Here is a 7,596-nt window from a genome sequence, read left to right as displayed (position 1 = left end):
TAATATAGGGTGTTGATGTCATTAGACCACACCCCTTCTCATTACAGAGATGCACATCACCTAATATGCTTAATTGGTAGTAGGCTTTCGAGCCTATACAGCTTGGAGTAAGACAACATGCATAAAGAGGATGATGTGGTCAAAATACTCATTTGCCTAATAATTCTGCACGCAGTGTATACTGGCACTGGGGGGAGCACTATATACTGGCACTGGGGGAGCACTATATACTAACACTGGGGGAACATTATATATTGGCACTGGGGGGAGCACTATATACTGGCACTGAGGGAGCACTATTTACTGGCACTGGGGTGTGCACTATATACTGGCACTGAGGGAGCATTATTTACTGGCACTGGGGTGTGCACTATATACTGGCACTGGGGGGAGCACTATATACTGGCACTGGGGGAGCACTATATACTGGCACTGGGGGGAACATTATATATTGGCTGTGCAGGGGAGAGCATTGTATACTGTTTATATGTGGGGGGAATTATATACTGGCTGTACAAGGAAGGAGGAGCATTATATACTGGTACTACGGGGGGCAGTATATATATTCTAGCACTATGGGGGACAAAGGAGCATTATATACTGGTACTAACTACAGGGGATGGGGACGGAGGAACATTATATACTGAAACTATTGGGGGAGCAATATATATAGATATGCACTACAGGGGGCAGTATAATACAGGCAGCAACGCAAGGGAGCACTGCAGGAGGGGCATTATAATTATTGGGGCCACTGGTAGCATTATTACTACTGGGGGTACTGTAGGGGCATTATTATTATTGGTCACATTATGGAGGGTATTGCTAATTGGGCCACTCTTGGAGAGTATTATCACTATTGGGGGCACTATGACTAATCAGGACAGAATGGGAGCACCATTACTATGGGGGGATCTGTATGGTACTAATATTTCTGACAGTATAGTGTTTGTGGGAGCACAGCAGGCACAGTATTGGAAGTAGCAGCAGGGTGACAGTGGCCTGTATGAAATGGGGCCTTATCTGTGGTCTGTATAAATTTGGGGGCTAATTTGCAAATTCTGTAATAGTCCCCCATCTACCATGTACCATATAGTAATAGTGGAGTCTTCTTACTCTTATGTGTCAGAGGGAGCTGTACACCCCTATACAAAGACTCCTTCCTGTTATGGTCTGGACCAAATGGGGAAGAAAAGGAAACTGAAGAACAAAAGCCCGTGGAGATGTCACCTGAAAGTCAGTCGGTCTGCCCTTCACTGCTTCTTTTAAATGTGTTTTAATATATTTATTAGGAAGTAATGTCACTTTTAATTGATTCAGGTGGGGTGGGGGCAATTTGCCTGCTCCGCCTAGGGCATTGAAATACCTCGTCCCGACCGTGACTGGGAGTAAACAGTGGTTTCTACTAAATGACAGCAAGCAGTAATCTTTAAAAACCTGGGAAATAAATGGCGAAAGAATATTGGAAAATATTACTTCTTTTGTCTCACTTTATTGATCTTTATTTAATTTTATGATTTCTGGATGGGACTGTGGCCGGCATTATTTTATGTGCACTATTATATCCACATGAATATATGTGTTAGGCCCCCTGCACCCGTGGTCGTGGTGCGGCCGCAAAATGCGGGCCGCAATGCACGAGCACAGTCCGTGGGGCAGCCGCAGCGGATCGCGGACCCATATACGGACATGTTCTATCTTTTTGCGGAATGGAAGTACGGGAGGAAACCCCACGGAAGCACTCCGTAGGGTTCCGTTCCATGCTTCCATTCCGTACCATTCCGCATCTCCGGATTTGCGGACCCATTCAAGTGAATGGTTCCGCATACGTGATGCGGAATGCCCACGGAACGGCACACAGGTTATGGACTGTAATAATAATAATAATAATAATAATCTGTATCTATAGACCACCACCATATTCTGTAGAGCTTTACAAAAAGGAGAGCAGTGAACACCCAAACAACAAAGTTGGCTAGACACATTTCCCTTTTTGGAGGTCCAGCCATAGTTCCCCCACAAGGTTTCCAGCAAATTGTGCTTTCATAGGGTTGCGGCCACACTCCACATAAGCATTTAAGCCTTTGTGATCCTCTGTGCCACCAATGGTGCATATGATTATCAAGAGTGACTACCCCATTCATCCACGTGCATTAGCTATAGTACCCCGTAACAGTACCACCAATGGCGCATATGATTGTCAAGAGTGACTTCCCCATTCATCCACGTGCATTAGCTATAGTAACCCGTAACAGTACCACCAATGGCGCATATGATTGTCAAGAGTGGCTACCCCATTCATCGACGTGCATTAGCAATAGTACCTTTATAACACAGTGCCATGTAAAGTGTTTCCATGATAGTGCCAGCAACATTACAGACTTACCTGATCCAGGCTCATGTACTGCTTTCTCTCCAATAAACGGGAAGTTTTATGCAGGGTCTCTTTTATAAGAGCCACCTAGGGTACCACTGAATTTTGATGTAAAAGTAACCCTTAAAGGGGTTTTCTGAGAGTTCATTAGGTCAGTTAATATTGAACTCGGAGAAATACCCTTTAGGCCTCAGGCACACGACCGTTCTGTTTTTTGCGTTCCACAAACTGCGGATCCGCAAAAAAACGGAAGCCGCGCCCGTGTGCTTTCCGCAATTTGCGGAACGGAGCGGGCGGCCCATTGTAGAAATGCCTATTCTTGTCCGCAAAACGGATAAGAATAGGACATGCTATATTTTTTTTGCGGGGCCTCGGAACGGAGCAACGGATGCGGACAGCACACGGAGTGCTGTCCGCATCTTTTGCGGCCCCATTGAAGAGAATGGGTCCGCACCCTAGCCGCAAAAACTGCGGCTCGGGTGCGGACCCGAAAAACGGTCGTGTGCATGAGGCCTTAATCTGACCATTCACTTTAGACTTGTGCTGACATTTTAATATTACATGATGGAGAAAATGTACCGGGCTGGAGTATTTCACCACATCTTTTCGACCACACCTATAGCATCATATACATCCTAATGTTTTCATTATTATAATTTACCAAATGAACTGCACAGTAATGGAAAAAGGTGTTTCATACATGTGCTGTAATAAAGGAGTTAATATAAGTAGTATCAAGCTTCTATAGTGGTAATTGTTTCTCCTGAGTCATGCTGTCACTCTAAAGGGCAGGGTCCTCTGTGCTTTCAGACTCACGTGCTGCCATACAGGCTTCTGCGGGTGCCATACGTATGGCGATTCCCCACGAACCAATGGCCCACATTTACTAAGGTGAGTCCACTTTAGATGTTGTTGTAAATCTAAGGCATCTAGTTTGAAAAAATCCACTGCTCCACTGCTCCACTGCTCCTAGCATGACGAGGAGATGTGGCTGGATGAAAAAGAGGTGCAATTTAGTGGGGAAAGAGCATGGTGTACTGGCAACCTTTGTGATAAATTTGGTGCATGTCTAGACCGCCTGGTGGCAAATTTAATAAATTTGCACATTCAAACATTTACACCCTAGGGTGGCTGCACATGGTCCAGATTTGTGTGCATAAAATCTGCACCAAAACCTCACAAAAAACACATGGCATCTTGGAGCGCAAAAACCAGGATACACGGGCTCCCGGATGTGCACCACGTCCCCCTAGCGAGGACTGGGGCAGCCGGATGGTGAGTGCAGCAGCCTCGGTCCTCCTAAATTATTCCGAGGCTGCCGCATATTAGTTCTTATGGAGCCCCTGCCTGTGCTTGTTAAGCGCTCATTTGCATCCCTTTCTTCCCAGAATTCCAGAGGAGCATGTATGGCCTATAAATCTCCTCACACCGATTAAGGCGCTCTCTCCCCAATGAGAGAGAGTACCCCTCCCCAAATAGGAACATGATGTAATCTTCATAGATTATGCCATTGGCGTATTTGAAACTCCTGTCTTTAGGCTACTTTCACATTTCGGCAGAGTGAACTGCATGCAAACGGACAGCATTTGTAGATGGATCCTGATGCGGATCCGTCTTACAAATGCATTGCAAGAACGGATCCGTCTCTCCGGATGTTATCCGGAGAAACGGATCTGTTATATACAAACCGGATTCCAAAAAAGTTGGGACACTATACAAATCGTGAATAAAAACTGAATGCAATGATGTGGAGGTGCCAACTTCTAATATTTTATTCAGAATAGAACATAAATCACGGAACAAAAGTTTAAACTGAGAAAATTTACCACTTTAAGGGAAAAATATGTTGAATCAGAATTTCATGGTGTCAACAAATCCCCAAAAAGTTAGGACAAGGCCATTTTCACCACTGTGTGGCATCTCCCCTTCTTCTTACAACACTCAACAGACGTCTGGGGACCGAGGAGACCAGTTTCTCAAGTTTAGAAATAGGAATGCTCTCCCATTCTTGTCTAATACAGGCCTCTAACTGTTCAATCGTCTTGGGCCTTCTTTGTTGCACCTTCCTCTTTATGATGCGCCAAATGTTCTCTATAGGTGAAAGATCTGGACTGCAGACTGGCCATTTCAGTACCCGGATGCTTCTCCTACGCAGCCATGATGTTGTGATTGATGCAGAATGTGGTCTGGCATTATCTTGTTGAAAAATGCAGGGTCTTCCCTGAAAGAGATGACGTCTGGATGGGAGCATATGTTGTTCTAGAACCTGAATATATTTTTCTGCATTGATGGTGCCTTTCCAGACATGCAAGCTGCCCATGCCACACGCACTCATGCAACCCCATACCATCAGAGATGCAGGCTTCTGAACTGAGCGTTGATAACAACTTGGGTTGTCCTTGTCCTCTTTGGTCCGGATGACATGGCGTCCCAGATTTCCAAAAAGAACTTCGAATCGTGACTCGTCTGACCACAGAACAGTCTTCCATTTTGCCACACTCCATTTTAAATGATCCCTGGCCCAGTGAAAACGCCTGAGCTTGTGGATCTTGCTTAGAAATGGCTTCTTCTTTGCACTGTAGAGTTTCAGCTGGCAACGGCGGATGGCACAGTGGATTGTGTTCACTGACAATGGTTTCTGGAAGTATTCCTGAGCCCATTCTGTGATTTCCTTTACAGTAGCATTCCTGTTTGTGGTGCAGTGTCGTTTAAGGGCCCGGAGATCACGGGCATCCAGTATGGTTTTACGGCCTTGACCCTTACGCACAGAGATTGTTCCAGATTCTCTGAATCTTCGGATGATGTTATGCACAGTTGATGATGATAGATGCAAAGTCTTTGCTATTTTTCGCTGGGTAACACCTTTCTGATATTGCTCCACTATCTTTCTGCGCAACATTGTGGGAATTGGTGATCCTCTACCCATCTTGGCTTCTGAGAGACACTGCCACTCTGAGAAGCTCTTTTTATACCCAATCATGTTGCCAATTGACCTAATTAGTGTTAATTGCTCTTCCAGCTCTTCGTTATGCTCAAATTTACTTTTTCCAGCCTCTTATTGCTACTTGTCCCAACTTTTTGGGGATTTGTTGACACCGTGAAATTTTGAATCAATGTATTTTTCCTTTAAAATGATACATTTACTCGGATTAAACGTTTGATCTGTCATCTACGTTCTATTACAAATAAAATATTGACATTTGCCATCTCCACATCATTGCATTCAGTTTTTATTCACAATTTGTTTAGCGTCCCAACTTTTTTGGAATCCGGTTTGTAAATTTTTTCACATTTTTACCGGTCTGCGCATGCGCAGACTGGAAGGACGGATCCGGCATTGCAGTATGATCCGGCACTAATACATTTCAATGTAAATTAATGCCGGATCCAGCATTCCAGCAACTGATCCAGAATTCTGGACGGAGATAATACAGCAGCATGCTGCAGTATTTCCTCCGTCCAAAACGCCATTCAGTGACTGAACTGAAGACATCCTAATGCATCCTGAACGGATTACTCTCCATTCAGAATGCATGGGGATAAAACTGATCAGTTCTTTTCCGGTATTGAGCCCCTAGGACGGAACTCAGTGCCGGAAAAGAAAAACGCTAGTGTGAAAGTACCTTTAAATTGCCTCAAATTCATGATCCCTTAATAAATGACTTGAAGGAGTTTTCTCATCTCAGACAATGGGGGTATATCGCTAGGATATGCCCCCATTGTCTTATAAGTGCGGGTCCCACCGCTAAGACTCGCACCTATATCGAGAACAGAGACACACCAACATAAATACATCAGAAATCGGAAATAAGGCACAAAACAAACAACTCCAAAATAAGAGTTAAGCAAACAAGGCGCAAATGCCTCCTAAACAGGCGCAAATCAGTTGGTAAATGAGACTTTAAAAATAAGACAGTCTGGAACAGCTTTTTTACTCCTGAAAAGAGGCGCAGACACCATAGTAATCTGTGCCCCTATGAGAGAGACAATCTAATGGGAGATATAAAAAAGTGTAAAAAATATATAAAAATTCAATCACCCCCCTTTCCTAAAAATAAAAATACATAAACAAACCAAAAAAATACATCATGGACATCGCTGCATGCGAAAACGCCTGTACTATTAACATAAAGAAATATTTATCACATACGGCAAGTAGCGAAACAAAAAATTGAATTAAAAAATGATCAAAAAGTCATATACACCCGAAAATTTTATCAATGAAAGTACAGATCGCCCTGCAAAAAAAAAAGCCCTCACATAGCTCTGTACACATACCTACAAGAAAGTTATAAGGGTCAGAATATGACAAAAAATAATAATCATTTTTAAGGTTTTTATATTGTTTTGCAGGATTAAAATGCAAGAAAAACTATACATATGTGGTATCGCCATTATTGTAATGACCCAGGAAACAGGTCAGTTTTACCGCATAGGGAATGCCGTAAAAACAAAACCCATAAAACTGTTGCAGAATTGCAGGTTTTATAAGTCTCTGGGGGTCATTTTACATAGACTGGCGTTTTATGCTGGTCTTTGATTCCCCACTGTGCTACCGAAGGATGCGCCTAATTCATAACGAGGCGTTTACCTGGTCATAAATTAGGTCCACTTTTGGCATTCTGTGCGCCTGGTGTGAAAACGACTCCAGCTCCTGACTGTTGTAGTTTTTCGCCAAAATTTACGCCTGAGTGATTTAAGATTCTGTCAATCTTAGTAAATTTGTTGGGGCCGATGCTCTGGCCCAGCACCAATCATGTCCCCACCACTCGCTCGCCACTCTGTGAGACAAAATATTATATCACAGACATTTAAAAAGTCTCAAAAAGGGTTCATGCTGCTTTTTTTAATGGCAAAACTGGCATAAAAAAGGTTACTAAATGACCCACTCCCTTCCATTAAAGGAATCAGAGAAAGACAACTCATCGACACATTGGAGGTTATTTATCAAGGGACTTGAGACTAATTTAGACTTAAAAATAGTCGAAAGTCCCCTTTTTGTGGTATCGCCATAATTGTACTGACCCGGAGAATGAAAGTAATAGGTCAGTTTTACAGCATAGGGAATGCTGTGAAAATAAAACTCAGAAAACTGTTGCGGAATTGCATTTTTTTTTCCATTACAAATTGCAACTTGTCCTGCAAAAATCAAGCCTCCATACAGCTATGTAAAAAGAAAAAGAAAAAAAAAGTTATGGCCCCAGAAAGGCAGGGAGTCAAAA

This window comes from Bufo bufo, chromosome 3 (assembly GCF_905171765.1).
Source record: "Bufo bufo chromosome 3, aBufBuf1.1, whole genome shotgun sequence".
NCBI lineage: Eukaryota > Metazoa > Chordata > Amphibia > Anura > Bufonidae > Bufo > Bufo bufo.
This window is presented reverse-complemented; position numbering follows the sequence as displayed.